The 18,555-nt window shown below is 41.6% G+C and overlaps 1 protein-coding gene across 3 annotated transcripts in view; it reads left to right on the forward strand.

Annotated features, from left to right (window-relative positions):
• Nucleotides 1-18,555, forward strand: part of LOC117424021 (sodium/calcium exchanger 3-like) — a 159,141-nt gene that overhangs the window by 21,830 nt on the left and 118,756 nt on the right. The gene's annotated exons all lie outside the window — the stretch shown is intronic.

Below are 18,555 nucleotides of genomic sequence, written 5' to 3' on the forward strand. Positions count from 1 at the left end.
TGTGCCAGAATCATGCATGAATGGTTTGAGGTGCATGACAGAGACTTCAGGCATCTTCCATGGCCACCACAATCCCCAGATCTCAATCCAATTGAGCATGTTTGGGATGAACTCATATATTTAATTGTTGCTTGAGACACCTACCAGCCCCTTGTGTAGTCCATGCCACACTGTGTCAAGGTGTTAATCAGTGCAAATTGGCCAAACCCAATATTAAGTATACAGTGGCAAGGCGGGTGTATATGTAACATTTTCAAAGGTGGCTTCATTCTTCAATGGTGTGAATCGCTGAATGCTATTCTAGTCTCAGGTCGTGCAAGTGCCTGGCAATCCAAGGGAAACTGGTGGCTGGTCACATGACTAAAATATGAACCATTCCTAAATGTGCCAAACTGTACCATGCACCCCCTTAATGAATCCTTTATTCAGGGAGTGTGGAACATTTTCTTAACATTCACACTGCTGCATACTATACATGTTTCTGTGTGCCTCTGTGTGTCGTGTGAAACTGAATAATGCTAAAGTACGACAGTTTTGAGTAGCCATTGTGATTTATGATTGTGGAGTGTGTTCGACAGAAGAAAGAAAAAAGAAAGCAGACTTTATGCTGCTGCATTTCAAATTGAAATCAATGCGTCATTTCTTTTCCATTACATTTGTGTCTGGAATTGGAAAGCAGACTTTTAAAGGAGTAACTGTATAAGCTGTTCTGATGGGTTTGAATTTCTCCTTATCGCTCAGTGCAAGGAGTTCCCTGTATGAGTCTTTGTAAACATAGATTAGCAATAAGACCCTCCACATCTGGAATCAGGAACTCCCATCGGGCCCATTAGCCCTGGTAATTAACATGTCTCTGTGCCACATGGGCTTTCTAATTATCTTAAAACAATAGTGATGTATCTAGTCATCTGTACCTTTAATTTGTCCCAGGTCATTGATTGGCAAATGAGCCACAGAGGAAAGTTGAAGCTACAGTAAGTCTATTTGAAAGCTATGAAAGATTTTTTCCTGACGAAATTATGAAAGGAAATAAAGCTGAAATATCAACTATGAGATATACCATATAAACACTCAAGTATGCTTATACTTGGGTACTCGCTGTTTTCTGACACAGTGCAGTTACTGCTTTGGTTTCCTATACAAGCCCATGCGCCTGTCCCTGAGTATAAGTGGTACGGCTGGTATGATTAAATCGAAAATCGATTTTTCGATCGATTCCATTCCTCATTATATACATCGATATAAATGCTGGATAATCAATTCAAGAATTACATTTTTGAACGCGCATAGTTAATAACATTATTTAAGTTTATCAACGAAACTGCACCGAACCCCCTACCTTGCTATTTACAGTATTTTTGCCACACAAGCAGTGGACGTGCTCTTCTCCTGCTCGTGTTAACCAGCATCTGATTTGCTGGCCCCATCCTACCAGCGAATCAGTTTTGAAAATGCTTTGTAAGTACGCCCCTCTGTGTATTCGATGGAAACAAAAAAGAAAGCTTGCCCGTTCGGAGCACAACCACCGATCAAGTACAGTGAGAGAGTTCAGAGTTCAGACTGGGGTTGCTAATAGTTGAGTTTAAAAAGTTTAGAATTTTGCCTAAACATCCAACCATAGTCAAAAATATGTAGGCCAAATATAACCTTACATAGTATTTACATAGTACAGTCAGCACCCTTTTATCAGGGCGTCTGTCCCTATTAAACAAGAGGCATTTGAGAGGACCTGAGTCACACTTACATTCATAATTTACGACATGAACAAGAGAGAAGTAGTTTTTACAGTTTTTTTTATTTCTAAATGAAAAGAAAACTAATAAAATCACATCACATTATGAATAAATGTTAAATACATCATTTGAAATCTGAGTCCTTTTTTTTTATTCCTAAACAAAATGAATTGCTGTTTTTTATTTCTAAATGAAAAGAAAAATAATGAAATCTCATCTTATCACAAGGCGAGGCACCTGCGATGTTGACACGCCACATTTCTTTGCCACAACAGCCTGAGAAACCACAGGAGACTCCAGCTCCTTCAAGAGTTCAACGAGGTTTACGCAATTTGTGCAAGTCACAGCGTAATCACGTAGTCACTGCACTGCGCTACGCAAACCTGTCTTGCTCTGAAAAGCAATCTCTATTCATCATTTGAAATTACTGTATCCCAATTAAACAAAGTGACTGCTTTTCTGATTGATTACCAATAAGTTAACGATTTAAACATGTTTAATACTAACATTTAGGAAATTAAAAAGAAACTAACAACCCTAGTACAAAGATGGCTCATATTGCATTCGAATGAAATCAATTAAACAAAAATACAGCAAGTCACGAAAAATAGCTCCATGCTGTCTTTTTGCTTTCTCAGAGCAGAAGCAATGGGGTTTGGGTTAGATTTTGTAAAGTGACACAGCTAAGTATGAAACTTGTAGGGAGTACGTCAGGCCTGGCACCCTTCACAAGTGCAGATATTGAAATAGCTGCACATACTCAAATCCATGATAGTAGTTGGCTGTAAAAATGGGTTGTAGCAGATTAATTTGTAATGGGCATTATATGGGCATATTTAGGGATGCACCCTGGACTGCAGATGCAAGTTTTTGAAAAATCCTGCCATTTGAATTGGTCTACTGGCAAATTGGTTACTGCTTGATGGGGAAGGTGATGGCTGCAGTGAACAGTAAAGGCTGATAAGCAGCAATCAATCTGCACAATTACCCAGACACTTGAGGCAGGCAGTGGAAGCTGTATTGACCAGGATAGTGCACGTGGGGGTGGGGGTGGGGGGGTGGGGGGGGGTGGGGGGTTGAAAATGTGGCCACTTGTGGAATGAAACAATTAATCACTGGGAATCATGCTCACATGGCAAAATAGTGAGAACCATGGAATAGGATCAGGCTGTCATTTAAATTATAAATAGCAGCTTGTGCTATTTTAAGAACTGGAGTCTTCAGAAAGCAGAATGGCAGACTAAGGGAGTTGTGAACCTGTAGGTATTTTAATTCTTCACTCAGCTGTCACCAGCTTGTTGTTTGTGTTAAACTTGCTGGTGGCTCTTCAATTGATCTAAACAGTGAAGGATCTTTGTAGGGCCAAGGTTTTACAACACAAGGGATTCTGTGAATATATATTTTTCAAAAATTTGTGAAAAAAATTACATCTTAAGCAAAAAGTTTAAATTGTGCAACATATTGTGTTTTGATTTGTGGGGAGATTGTTGGCACTTTCCTTTGCATACATCCCTGGAACATGACTCCTAATTATTTGTGCAAGGGCTCTGCAGTGCCTGCCAGATGGGAAGCACTCTGAATAAATCACATCTAACAACATACAAAATGGCTTATGAATTATTATTTATGAACTACCATGAACGACCATCACATAACCACCCTGATCAATTAACTGTCTCGCTAAATAAATAAATAAATAAATAAATAAATAAATAAATATTAAAATTAGGCTACGAGAGTAATGGTATTGGCAGCAAGTGCAGCGTCCACAATGGAAACAGAAAGAAAACGTTTGGTGCGTTAAGAACATAAGAAGAAGAACATAAGAAAGTTTACAAACAAGAAAATACAGTAGCTTGGTGTCTTAAAATATCTCTTTGAGGTTTTCCTGCACTGAAAGTTGCAGATATGTGGGAGCAACTTGGAAAATGTGCGATTCCCGCGATCCCGCGCTGAAATTCAAGCCCTGCACTGCGATCATGCTTTAATTTACCTTGAGTGTAGAAGAAGGTACCCCTGCTTGGTTTTGATCTAGCTGTTTAAATGCTCATTTTGGATGGGCACTATTTATTGTATTGACTTCAACCTTGGATGGTGGGGAACTCTTAGGGATCTGTAGTATTGCCATTTACAGTAGCTTGGATTTCCTTGACGTTTTAGGAGAGATTATTCTTCCTGTAAAGGTGAGTCGAGTTAGTGGTGGTGATCGTCCTTATTTTTTCAAGTTTTCTCCTTTAAGCAAAAGGTGGTGCTAATGACAGTACAATGCAGTTCTGTGTCACTTTGTGTGTGGGGGGTATTGTTGTATGAGTATAACTCAATAGCACAGGTTATAGACCTGCTTCCAATTGAAGTTGACTGTCAGATGCATCTTGGCTCACAGGTCAGGGGATTCATAGGCCTGGAGGAGCTAATTGTGCTGCAAAGCTCTGGACAGCCCTGCCATAATGTAAGGCTTCAGATCTAGAGACTAGGCCACCATGTGAATGGATAAACCTGCCATTACCTGGGCTCATGCAGCTGACATCTCCGCTGGTGTCATGGTAATTAGTGGTGGCAGCAGGTGCTGAGTGCCTGCAGTGTCTTGAGGGACTGAGGAGACAGAATCCCTCGCGAGGCAGGCATGGAGACAAGACTGTCCTTTTGCGCTGGGGCAGACAAGATCCCTCATGGGACAGAGAAACAGTGAGGCAGGCGTGAAGACAAGACTCCCTCCTCACTAGGGTAGCTAAGACCTGATCCATCAGTCTCTGAAAGGTGGCGGGAGCTCCATGCAACCCGAAGGGCATGGTCCGGAAATGGAACAAGCCATCTGGGGTAGAGAAAGCAGTTTTCTCTCTCGAGCTCTGAGTCAGTGGAATCTGCCAGTATCCCTTCGTCAGGTCCAAGGTCGAAATCAACTGCGCCTTACCCAGTCGGTCGGGGAGCTCATCCACCCGGGGCATTGGGTATGCACCGAACTTGGAGATGGCATTAACCTTTCGAAGGTCCACACAGAACCGAGCCTTCCTTCTTGCCCACCATCACGATAGGAATGCACCACTCGCTCCGGGAAGGTTCAGTGACTCCAAGCTCGAGCATATCCTCCACCTCCTTGCGAACAGGAACCCTGCGTATCTCTGGGATCCGGTACGGTCTCTCCCGGACCCTGACCCCTGGTGGAGTAATAATGGCATGAGAAATAACATTAGTTCTGCCGGGCAAGTCAGAGAAAACATCATTAAACCTTTCCACTAACTGGTAGAGCTCCCGTTTCTGTTCCGGAAGTAACTGTTCCCCCATCAGAATATGAGTTGTAGCTGGTAGATTGACAGTGGAACCAAAATCCTCTCTCAAACTGGGCCTCCCTTTCATTCCAGGGTTTTAGCAAATTGATATGATAAATTTCGGGTTTTTTTCGGCGATCGGGTTGTCTAATTTCATAATTTACTTTACCAATTTCCCGAACCACCTCATATGGCCCCTGCCACTTAGCATACAACTTAGATTCCGATGTGGGCAGTAACAACAGTACTTTATCACCTGGCTGAAAAGTCTGAATACGTGCTTGTTTATTGTACTGTTGCTCATGGCGATGCTGAGCTAGTTTTAGGTTCTCCTGTGCCAAATGACCAACCAATGCTAGGCTCTTAACATAATTACATATTTAACTATGTTTTTAGAAGTTTTTGTTTGCTCCTCCCACCCTTCTTTCACAAGATCAAGGATACCTCATGGATGCCTCCCATACACTCCTTCCCATTTTTCAACCCTTCGCTCTCGTTTTGTTTTTTTTGGGTGAAATCGAGAGTGGTGTGCAGTGGGAAAATATTCCCAATAGTCTCCCCCGCTGCTCCCATGGTCTTACCAGAAACTGGCTTTACCGTTTTGTTAATCATGCTGTAAAAATGCGGCCAGTCTTGACCTAAAATAACTGGATATGGCAGCTTCTCTGCCACAGCCACGATTACGCGGCGGGCATGACATCCAACTGTCAAATCCTTGTTATCCCCATGAATACAGGGAATGACCACGACCCCTCGTGACCACCAAGGTACCCCCTTCAATAGAGCTCGTCTAATCAAATTCTGCCCACATCCTGAGTCCACTAAGGCGTGGGTGCTCACCTCACCAACCCGTACATTAACAACACAAGGCTCCCAATCATTATCCCTGCACTTACCTGGTGCTGTCAGGACATAGTGGGTAGTCACCTCACATTCCATGGCCGCCGGACAGTTCCGCGCCAGGTGACCGACCTCCTGGCACCGGTAACAGGTGGGTCGAAAGGGTGCCCATGGAGCCTGCGTGTCCTGTTGCCGATTTGGCAGCGGGGAGGGGTACTCTGCTCTTACCCCACTGGGGGTCGCCCTCGCTCTCCATTGTGTTGGAGGGAGGCCGCCCATGGGGTGACGCTGCAGTGCTGGTCCGTGGGTGGTGGGGGTGAAGCGTGGTGGTGGTGCCGCCGCTCGCAGCCAATTGGAGGCAAGAGCAGGTAGGGTGACCACTGGAGCGGTAGGCAGGGCGTCCACATATCCTTCGGCCAATCTGACTGCCGCATCCAGCGTGGTGGGATGGTGGCAACTGACCCAGTTCCGGGTGTCTGGCCCCAGCACCTTCACGAATTGCTCGATCGCGATGAGCTCTGTCACCTTTTCTTTGGTGCCGGGGCAGAGCCACCGGGTCACGTGGTCCGCCATATACCAGAATACCGAAATAAACGTAATTCAAATTCAAATGAAATCAAATTTTGTTTATTTTGGTATTCCTGAATGTATCACTACATTAATGAAAGACTATGCAGCTTCAGATTTTTGTTGTATTTATGCAATCCCCTTACACAAATAAATGGTTATTATTGCTCAAATACTATTACTCAAATACTGTGCTTTCTTATTTCTTGACAAGACTGTGTTAAGTACTTTAAAGAATGATTGCAAATGCCATACAATAGTATGGGTAATTTAAAAAGGAATTATAATGATGTTAGAAGTTACCTAAAAACAACCTTACACTTAAATGAGATATTCATGTGACATGAGTCCTTAAGCATACACCTTTTTCCTTTGCTATAAATCTGTAGTAATGGAAAATGAAAGGTTAGTTATAGCATAGTATGACCAACATCTTAACAAGGGGGCAAAAATGACTTCTAGGCATCCCTCTGTTGGCAGTCATGTAAAACACTCAATCCCCTTGGACTATAATGGGCACCCAGCTGTTTGAGTGTGCAGAACTACGCATTACAAATTGAATCGCAGGCTTGTTAAAGGAACAGCAGAGAGCAGCGTGGCTGGAATGCAGCTGGGAGAAGGTGTGCATGTGTGGAGAGATATTCTCGGAGGGCTTTGATTTAGTGAATGGGTAGAGCGATACACACCTGAAGAGAGAGCCTAGTGGTAATCGCATCAGGGCTCATTAGGACACAAGGACACACAGCAAGGCTTCCCTTTTATCTCACACACACACACACTGCTTGTGTCATTCTGCAGGCAGGCTCACTGAGCTGCTGCTCCTGCATACTAACCACCATAGCACACGTGCAGGGAAGTGCACGCTTACAGGAAGAGGAAAATATCAGCTTCTCAGCTGTAAGTCCCATTGTGACATACCGTGATACACTGTCTCATGTAGGAATTCAAAATAACTGAACAAATAAACAAAACTGTTATCTTTGTGAACCCTTTCTTGTCCATTTGTTTGTACAAAGGACAATTTAAACTTTTAGGGGTTATTTTTTCATTTAGCTAAGGCGACTAGAATTAAGAGAATTTTAGAGCTCATAATATTGCAGGAAGACAATGCTGGAGAGCTGAGAATGAACTGTTTACTGCTGGTGTGCGGAGCATTTCAAACAGAGATTCTACAGGGGCGATGTAGTTCAGCAGCTTCCCGCCCTAGATGTGGTGCAATACCTTCTCTGAAGCAGTGGTGATGTCACCTTTTCTGTTGCAGCTCTGGTGAGTAATTGCCCTCACACAATGGCATTATTTATGGGTGTTGTTCTGGACCGACTACAGGGGATGCTCATTGCTGGTCCCAGATCACACGACTGGTGGACAGAGAATTGGGTTTTCTGGTGACTGAGTAGCTAACTGTCCATCTCTGAAGGCTAGCAGACATGCATTGATGGCCAGAATCCATGTTGTTGAATAGCAGGACGTACAGATCTCACCTTGTAAAGCAATGCTGTTTGGAATCCTGATTCCAATCCACTCCCAGTCAAGTTCTCGGTCATGGCTGGGGACCTGTAGCGAGTGCTGCAGCTCTGCCACCTTGCCTGCATACCTATGAACCACCGCTGCTTTCCAAACAACCACCTTCAAAATCATTATTAGAACAGTGGAATCTGATGTTACAATTCCACTATGAAACCAAGCAGGTACACAATGTCATCCTATTCTATTATCAAATCAGGACTACTGCAAGTTTCTGCATTCTACAATTCAAAGTGCAACTGGATGTTAAAAACAAAGATCAATGGATGCCTATGTACTTGCAGTAGGTCATGGTGATCTACTGTTTTATGATACCAGTACCTCTTGGAAATGATGCTGAGGCATTTTTACGAACTCGCTCTGTGAACTTCAGCTGGTACAAAATACTGCAGCCCCTTGTGCTGAAACACATCTGCACTCCCAGAACTCCTCCCCAACCTTTTATTATTATTTTATTATTTGTTTATTTAGCAGACGCCTTTATCTAAAGCAACTTACAGAGACTAGGGTGTGTAAACTATGCATCAGCTGCAGAGTCACTTACAATTACGTCTCACCCGAAAGACGGAGCACAAGGAGGTTAAGAGACTTGCTCAGGGTCACACAATGAGTCAGTGGCTGAGGTGGAATTTGAACTGGGGATCTCTTGGTTACAAGCCCTTTTCTTTAACCACTGGACCACACAACCTTGGCATCCCTTCACTGGCTTCTGCTTCTCAGGAATTCATGTTTCAACATGCAAGGCTATCAAATGCCAGGTCCCTTCACACATTTGACCCAGTGGTACCCTTCCAAATTCTTCTGGGTCTGCACCGTGAGCTCCTAGACTTGGAGTACCCGCTGCGTCTTATTAGGGATTCTGAGATGTGACAGTTTTAAAATCTCACTTCTAGGATTTTTTTGTTTTAACTGTAAATACATTTACTAAGGCAAATATTGGTAAGGATCCTGGAGACTTCCTTGGTCATGAAGGTCGGTCGCTATATATGTTTTTATTGTTGTTTCCCCCAGATGTAATCTCAGGCTTCTCAGAGCTGATTTTCATTCTCCACAAAGGCAAGTCTTTCCAAGAACCACGTCTGTGCTGTTAACATGGAAGTTAAGTCCTTCTTGAAGAAGACATTGCAGTCAGTTTGTTAGTTGGTGCTTGGGGCGGGGTTCAGTTCAGCATGCTGGGGGCGATTGTGTGACAGGACTGGAGGGGGAGGTGGCAGCAAGCAGCTTATAAATACCCCGAGTGAGTCCAGCACATTCCGCTGATCTGTGAAAGGCATGGACGCAGCACTGAGCTGCAGCTTGTGCTAAAGGCTAGAGTTACAAAGCCAGACCTGGTGTCTTCACACCCGAAACTTGGATCTGCACTCCTGTACTTTTTTGACAGGACCGGGATAGTAACTGGACATTTACTACTGAAGTGCAAACGCAGTTTCATTGCCCAAAAATATCAAAACCTCTGTAAATAGGCCAGTAAAAGATTCACTAACCAAAGTTTTAAAACCATTAGTTAAACGTAAGAATAGCAACAAGTTCAGGGATGGAAATAAGACTTTGCATTCCTGTACAGAGACATGGCCACGCCTCGGGTCTTGTCATGAAGCACACTCATACATACTGCATGGTGCATGTGCGTTTTTAGCAATTTAAAACAGTTTTTTTGGTCTGCCTGGTCATACTAATTGTTTGATTCCAGCTCAGCATTGGGTGCTGACTCTGACTCTGACTCTTTGTTGCAGAACATTGATATTCAAATTAAGAACTGAGTCACTGTGGTCTCTGGTTATCCTTTTAAGTTTTATTTGTCTCTTTTAGTGTTTCGAAGGTCATTTTTTCCAAAACTGTGATGTTGACTGTTGAATGAGTCTGATTTTATCTTAATAAGAGCAAAAACAACACCTCTCCTTGCTCATATTTCCAGTAAGCCTCTTCCATGTGACTAGCGTATATAAAGACCATCTTGACTTCAGTAACTCACACGTCTCTTTATTAGGACCTGTTCTCTATTAAGACCATCTTGACATCACAGAGATGGAAATAAGACTCCCATTTGCATAGCACAGTGGTTCCTAACCTGTGGTCTGCAGACCAGTTGTGGTCCGTGAGTAAACGCCAGATGGTTCGCAAACAACTCCCAAAATTTGGTCACGCAGTTCTTGCAAAAAAAACATTTTTACACAATCACATGTTGTGCTCCTTCAGTAGTGGTTAGGATTCTGGACTGACCGGACAGTCGTGGGTTCAATCCTAGGTGGGGGACACTGCTGCTGTACCCTTGAGCAAGGTACTTTACCTAGATTGCTCCAGTAAAAACCCAACTGTATAAATGGGTAATTGTATGTAAAAATAATGTGATATCTTGTAACAATTGTAAGTCGCCCTGGATAAGGGCGTCTGCTAAGAAATCAATAATAATAATAATAATAATAATAATAATAATAATAATAATAATAATAATAATAATAATAATAATACAGCTCCCTGTGATGCAATACCAAGCATCGCCTTCAAATATATTACAGCTCCCTGTGATGCAATACCAAGCATCACCTTCAAATATATTACAGCTCCCTGTGATGCAATACCAAGCATCGCCTTCAAATATATTACAGCTCCCTGTGATGCAATACCAAGCATCGCCTTCAAATATATTACAGCTCCCTGTGATGCAATACCAAGCATCGCCTTCAAATATATTACAGCTCCCTGTGATGCAATACCAAGCATCGCCTTCAAATATATTACAGCTCCCTGTGATGCAATACCAAGCATCGCCTTCAAATATATTACAGCTCCCTGTGATGCAATACCAAGCATCGCCTTCAAATATATTACAGCTCCCTGTGATGCAATACCAAGCATCGCCTTCAAATATATTACAGCTCCCTGTGATGCAATACCAAGCATCGCCTTCAAATATATTACAGCTCCCTGTGATGCAATACCAAGCATCGCCTTCAAATATATTACAGCTCCCTGTGATGCAATACCAAGCATCGCCTTCAAATATATTACAGCTCCCTGTGATGCAATACCAAGCATCGCCTTCAAATATATTACAGCTCCCTGTGATGCAATACCAAGCATCACCATCAAATATATTACAGCTCCCTGTGATGCAATACCAAGCATCGCTTTCAAATATATTACAGCTCCCTGTGATGCAATACCAAGCATCGCCTTCAAATATATTACAGCTCCCTGTGATGCAATACCAAGCATCGCCTTCAAATATATTACAGCTCTCACTTTCAATGCACAAAATGACAACATTCCTTGATGAACTGGTAGCGAAGATTCAAGCCCAGGGATCTCATTAAGTTAGGTACGTTATGTAAATACTTTCTACATGTACTTATACATATACACATAACAAATAGTTTCAAAATGCTGTTGTGAAAAAATACGTGGCAAGTGGTCCGTGAGGAAAATCCAAACACCAAGGTGGTCCCTACATTGCAAAAGGTTGGGAACCACTGGCATAGCAGTTTGATCCATTTCTGGTTTTACTATGAGTTTAAGAAGACACAGCTGAGCTTGTTACCTATACACTGTGGCTAATCAGGCTCATTTTAAAACCTGGAATGGGTGGAAGTGCTATGCAATAGGAGTCCTTATTTCCAGCCCTGCATCATTAACTCTCAAAGTCAATATCTAAAGATATCTCTTTATTGGCACCTGTTCTGTATTAAGACCATTGTATTAGCAGCAGTAACGGATTGTATGAACTTTTCCTGTTACATGTATTGGTAAAAGATCACCTCACTGCAACTAATGAGACAGCCTAGGATGACACTGTCTAGCAATCATGGCACAGCACAAGATAATGGATAATGGGCTGGGAATTCATACATTTAGTGGCAGTATGAATTTTGTTTCACAACTGTAATTTCTATTAAGCTGCAGAGACAAGGATGCAGTGGAGGTTTCCATGCCTTTTTTCTGTATGTCTGTATGATACATTTACAGTTAACTTATACAGTGGAATCCCTCTGATCTGACTGGCAAAGCAACTAAAGAGAATATCATTAGTCCAGGGGTTTAGGTTTTATTGACCTTCATTGGGATCTAGCCAGGAAAGCGTGGTTACCACCCAGATCTTCTTCCATGTCAGCGCCTGGACAGGACCATGGCTGAATGTCTCATGTGAAGCACAGTGCCCCTTATGCTATTCTGTACTGACACTATACTGATGCATTGATGAAGCTCTTAGAGCCACTAACACCACAGTGGTTACCAAAAAAGCAAACAGTTATTTAAACAAAGATCCCAGAAAATATGAATCAATAATGTTTGTATCTGGCCCAATTATTTCTCTGTGTGTCCACCCACAGCACAATACAAACACAGACAGGAAGAATACACAGGCACAAACAAGTGATCTCCCGTTCTGTCTCCCAGTCCCTACACAGCACTCCCAGTGTGTGCAGATTGAAGAGGAGCTATGGGGTGTGGATTTGTCCGTGAGGAGACAAGCCTGTCTCTCTGCACATACAGGAAGACTGGTTGCTATGGAGACCTTATTAAATTTGCGTCTTATGATTCTCTGACTGTGTGTTTTTTTTTTTTTTTCAAATCACTGCAGGCTTTATTTTTAGCACGTGGCAGTTATATAATCAGGGTGACACTGGGAGAAAAAAAGAGGCAGGGGATTTGAAAGGGAACATTCCTTTCATACTCTCTCTGCTCAGGGGATCAGATTAGGGACTGTAATAAGAGGAGCTACCTTTTACAGCGGCCTGTTTCCTACGATGCTGTTACTTTTTGTACTGAAATATAACATACATCAGAACCTTATTCACGACCTAGTTTACATCACGGAAAGGTATGGTCTTTTGTAAGCGATTAAGCCCTCTCTACCATTCAGTTTGTCTTCTGAAACATGTTGGGCATGCATATGTCCACTGGCAGATACAGTGGAGGCAATCGTATGTACGCACGTATGTCACACTTGCATATTTTTTAGTTATCTAGAGAACCCCTTTTCAAATTCCCATGCATCGTGCTCAGGACTGTCATTGAGTATCATAACCTTGGGGTCTTCTATCTGTCTAGAGAAATGCTTATCCAATTATTATGAGATTTAAAAATAACATTTTAGTTATTAAGAGAATAAGAGTCTGTGGGAGTATGAACGCACCTGTCCATCTGTGTGTCTGCCACACGTACAGTATATGTTTCTCTGTGTATGCAGTGGATATATGTCATGGGGATCTTCTTTTTCATGTTACTGATAGATCCGGGTACCTTTCTAATTACAGTTCAAAGTCCATGTTAGACTGTGAATGTATGTCTGTGAAGTTTAAATACAGAGTGGGATGGAGTTTTGTTTTATTGCTTTCAGTCAGCACTAATTCACAGTTCAGATCCATGCATTAGGAGCCAGAACTGTGAATTACAACCCTTTTTTTTTAATAGGCTGAGCGTGGCTAAATCACATATTCTATTTTAATAATGCATTCTGTCTCAATACATCAACATGAAATAGCCTCCAGCAGATGTGAGATTCCACCAGTTGTGTACAGAGACCTCGTGGAGTTCATGCCTCGCCACGGTGCAGCTTTGAAGTGTTTGTAGCGAACAAAAACATAGCTATCATGAATCTAGCCTGTTTTGCCCTTCAGTTAGCTAGCTGGGTCTCAGAGGCGTAGCTCTGAAAGAAGCATGCTGTGCATTGTCATTTTAAAACATGGTATCTGGTGACACACAATGCTAAAGAAAGTTCTCAGTTTCAGTGCCTTACTTGCAGGAAATCTGTTGCACTTGCACTGCCTGCGTCATTTCACCTAGCATGTTTCTGGATGCAAAGCAAGTCAGTCAACAGAGGAAGCAGCTGGTTGGTTAATGACAGGGAAGAGGCCCTTGAACGTGTGGGGGCAATTTCATTATATCTGTGAAATGACCAAGGAAGGGTAAAACTGTGTTTGAGTGTGAGTGTCTATATATATATTAGGGATGTGCATTTGGTACATTTTTATGAACGTTTACATGCTATGCAGGTGTCAGCTCTTTATATTACATTCTGATGTATACTCACAGCCCTGGTTTGTATTTCCTAAGCAAAGAACCCCTAAATAAGCAAATAACGTTTTAACATTGCAAACTTAACTACAAAGTAAACAACAACAATTCAATTTTTGATCAGTTAATTTATGGGCATTAGTTGATTAACCGGTAGATTCATCTGTGCACATTTTTAATAAAGTTAACAATATTATAGCAGCTGTCCTGCATGTAATACTAAAAAATCAATAGAATCTAAAAAAAAAGACATATGTTACAGAATCTATCAAATGCACAGATTCCAATACATTGTTAACTCTACTGTTCAGGGATTGGTGCCACAAACAGGAAATCCATTTTCTTTTTCTTTTTTTTAAATATCCCCTTCTGTTGACACAGCAATTTTATTTGGCATAATTATTTACATACCACGGTTTTCTCGCCCGGATCCTCAAAGTAATTCCAAACCTGGCTTTGCCTCGTTCCTTTGTTTAGAGATGCAATTTTAATAAAAATATATAACAAACGTCAGAAAAAATGTTTTTTTTACCCCGTGTGGACTGAACAATACCACACCCACTACAGCATGATCACAGAGTGCACCAATGAAGCGCCAGATCAGCCGAGAATAAAACCCGCCCCAGTGTCAATCTTTCTGTTGCACCAATTACGTTTATACGTTTAAAATTCCCATCCCTAATATATATTTTTCTTAAAAATATTTCCCAACATAAAACCAATGTACCATTTGTAATTCAGTAATATGAGAGAATTGGTCAGGGGTCTGAATACTTTTGCAAGGCACTGTATATATGACATGGATATGGTACTTTTTCTTCAGCTAACTAAAATAGAATAGCACTCAATAAATTCATTTTATCTTCAGCTAACCTAAATAATATACATTATATATTACTGTAAATTACTACAACCTAGAATACTGTATTTAACAGACCCGTTTGTGTTATACCGTAAGCTTTCAAGTTTCAGACTAACGAAGGTAACTTACTGAGGGCTATGTTGTTTAGGTTACCTGAAGAGAAATGTAATTTATTGAGTGCTATTTTCTTTTTGTTAGCTGACGATAAAGTACAATATAGCTGTTCATTTTCTGATACCGTTTTAAAGAAATACATTGAAAAAGAAAAATCTGCTCCCTTGAGACTATGATAAACGTGTAGTACTTTATGTTGGAGTTGGAGCCAGAAACATGCTAGATGAAATGACACAGGAAGTGTAGGTGTAGTAGGAGTTTATGTTGACTCAGAAATGTCTTCATTTAGAGAATGAGGGGAAGCTATAAAAAAAGGCCAACAAGATGCTCGGATATATTGTGAGAAGTGTTGAATTTAAATCAAGGGAAGTAATGTTAAAACTTTACAATGCATTAGTAAGACCTCATCTAGAATATTGTGTTCAGTTCTGGTCACCTCGTTACAAAAAAGATATTGCTGCAAGAGCAGTTCAATAAAATAAATGCAGCAGTGGTGGTGGGTCGTCAGCTGAGGTAAGTGGTGCATGGCCTCACCAGTAATTCCCAGAGTCTACTTTTTTTTTCTTTTGCATATTCATATTATTTAATTGAGAAATATAAACACATTTAAGCATATTAAACACATGTAAGTCCACAGAAGTGCTAGTGACATTGTTTAAAAGTCACAGCTCGCTTTCAGCAGTGTAAGCGCAACGCCAGAAAGCTGGAAGAATGAAGTGCTGCCTCCCTGCCCCGTGACACACAAACCTTGAGTGCCTCACAAAGCTGCTCGATACCAAGGCAACTCGCCACGCTGGGGAGTCCCCTTCTGAAGGCGTTGCTATGGTAACCACAGCGATTTTAACATGTTCAGTAATGGCTTTAGTTGAATCTGATATTATATGCGACCTGAGGAAAATAAGTTTTACAGTAAGATCCCAAGAGAGACGTTCAATTGTTAAGGACGCAGAATAACACAAGCACTGGAGATTGTGAAGAAAGATGGTAAACGAACGCGGCAAGGAGTTCATAAAATGGAAGCCATGTTTCCTTCTTTCACTAATAAGACAAAAGGTTACATCTCTTAATGGAGTAGAACTAAATATGTGGTTTAATTTTCTGATTTGCGAATTGATTATAAAAACTTGTATCCGCAATTCTGTAAATTGTGTTGTTTACAGTGCTCATGTTTTTTAACTGATAGGGATATATTTTACATTGCGACTGCAGTCTATTATTTGAATGCATTAAAATGATCTCAGCGGAGGCATATATGCAATGAGCTGAACAAAGTAAATTTACCTTTAGTACGTTAGCCATTGAGTGGGGGTGGTAATGACTATCTTGTGATTTGTGCCTCGCCTGTCAAAGCAGTCACAGGCCGCCACTGAAATGCAATAAAAATAACGAACACAGGATAAATAAAAGGGTTTAATAAACAGTCAGGTAACACACACAAAGCTAACAGTCTCTGCATGTCTGACTCAGTAATTAAAAAACAAACAAACAAAAAACCAGCAGGCTTTCCCACAGCTCCAAACCCACACTCTTCACCCAGTCCCTCCCTCTGCCAAGCTTACACGCTCCGTCATGCACGCTCCCCCAAACACAGGCACGCATTCCCGTCCCACCCCCCACATAGTACATCAATCCCCATGGCGGCTGTCCTGCAAATTCCCTGCAGTCCCTGGGCTGGCTGTCGTGTGAGAGAATGTTCATAGAAGTGCCCCCCAAGGTTTGTCTGCCTCGTCGTTACAGTATGTTAGTTTAACACCATTTTTATTTTTTACAAATAATTAATTTGATAAAAGCAAACATTTTAGCAACCTGTAAAACTATCAAAGCCTGAATGCCTATATAGTGTAGTGTAGTTACAAATATATTAAACGTCGATTTTTAATTGGTTAAGAAGTATTTCAGTTAAAATACAAAATAGTGAATAATTTTGGGTCGTGGGCTCATTATTCCTGTGTTCATTTGGGTCACCAATCAAAAGGTTTGGGAAACACTGCTCTGTATAATGCACATATAGTGAAGCAAAAATGTAACTTTCCTTGAATTAACCATGCATAAAGCACCATGTAATCAACGCTATATATTTTACAAAAAAAAAAAAAAAAATCCCACTTTAAACTATATATAGCCTGGCTAAATGGAGGTCAGGAGTTCAGTTCAAAAGGGACAGACAAGCAAACCAAGTGCGAGAAGGAGAGCGGGTCAGGCGAGGGGAAGAGGGAATGGGCTCGCCCCAGGTTCGGCTGTCGGAGAGGGGCTGAAGAGTCTCGTCTCCCGGAGAAAGCTGCAGCTCCTCTCGCAGCAAAAAAGAAAATACATTAGGAAAGATAACCACGTAATAGGCCTAATATTTATTCCTAATATTTATGTAGTTATAAAACGAATGCTGAATAAGATGACTGTGTTATAAAGTGCCAGCGCAGCTTTTCTTCAGTTCAGATACTGTATCAAAAAGGAGACAGAAATGGAAGTTAGACTGAGGAGTGATTTACAGTTTGAACACCGGTACTGTATTTACTGTAGTAATATTGCATGAAATCACTAGTATAGGGAATTGGGGGACATGCTGTAGGAGCGTTATATCCGAGGCACGTTATAACTGAGAGCCATATAGCGAGGGAGCACTGTTTTAGCGAGCACGGGAATTATTGGAGACACACACAAAGGATCTCGGGTTTAATGCAGTTTATTAGGCAGCTAACAGCAAGTCAGCACCATTCCCACATACACAGACAGCCCTTCCCCACCCCAGAGCACTACTCTGCCTCTCAAGGCGACGTCCACATATTTACACAAATAACACCGGAAGGGTAATAACAATTACAGGGTAATGCATTTAACAATATTGGAACTTTACAATAATTAATACCGAAACACAACAATAATAATTCAGCTTTCCCCTACCATATTTCTCACTCCCAGCATCCTCTTCTACACATTAACCCAAGTGTAGAAAACTGGCTCTGGGCACGGCACTCCATTCACCAACAGGTGGCAACGGCGAGTCATTCCAGCCGTGCCCGTTACAATATATACAGTGCCATGAAAAAGTATTTGCCCCCTGTCTGAATTTCTGCATTTTTGCACATTTTTCACATTGTATTTGGTCAGATTTTTTGGTGGGTTGTAGTAGTATATAGAGGGAATCTGAGAGAAAAAAATGACACCAAAGTTTGGTGCTTCTTTCATTTATTTGGTGTGCAAGGTAATCATACATGCAGTCTTCAGGTGTGAACAAGTTATTGCCCCCCTCTAGTTAACTCAACCCAATTAAAGGGATAATTAGCATCAGCTGTTTGAGTACTTTGGTTAACAACCAGGCCTGATTTGGGCCAGCCCTGCCCAATATAAATCTGACTAACTTTGGCCCTTACCATCAGAGTGAAGTGGTCAGCACACAGATTCTAGAGGCACATCATGCCACGAACAAAAGAAATTCCTGAAGACCTCCGGGAAAAAGTTGTTGATGCCTATCAGTCTGGAAAGGGTTACAAAGCCATTTCTAAGGCTCTGGGGCTCCACCGAACCACAGTCAGAGCCATATTGTCCAAATGGAGAAAGTTTGGGACAGTAGTGAGTCTTCCCAGCGGTGGCCATCCTACCAAAATCTCTCCAAGAGCAAGGCGTAAAATCGTCCAGG

The sequence above is a fragment of the Acipenser ruthenus genome, chromosome 18 (assembly GCF_902713425.1).
Source record: "Acipenser ruthenus chromosome 18, fAciRut3.2 maternal haplotype, whole genome shotgun sequence".
In the NCBI taxonomy this organism is placed as follows: Eukaryota; Metazoa; Chordata; class Actinopteri; order Acipenseriformes; family Acipenseridae; genus Acipenser; species Acipenser ruthenus.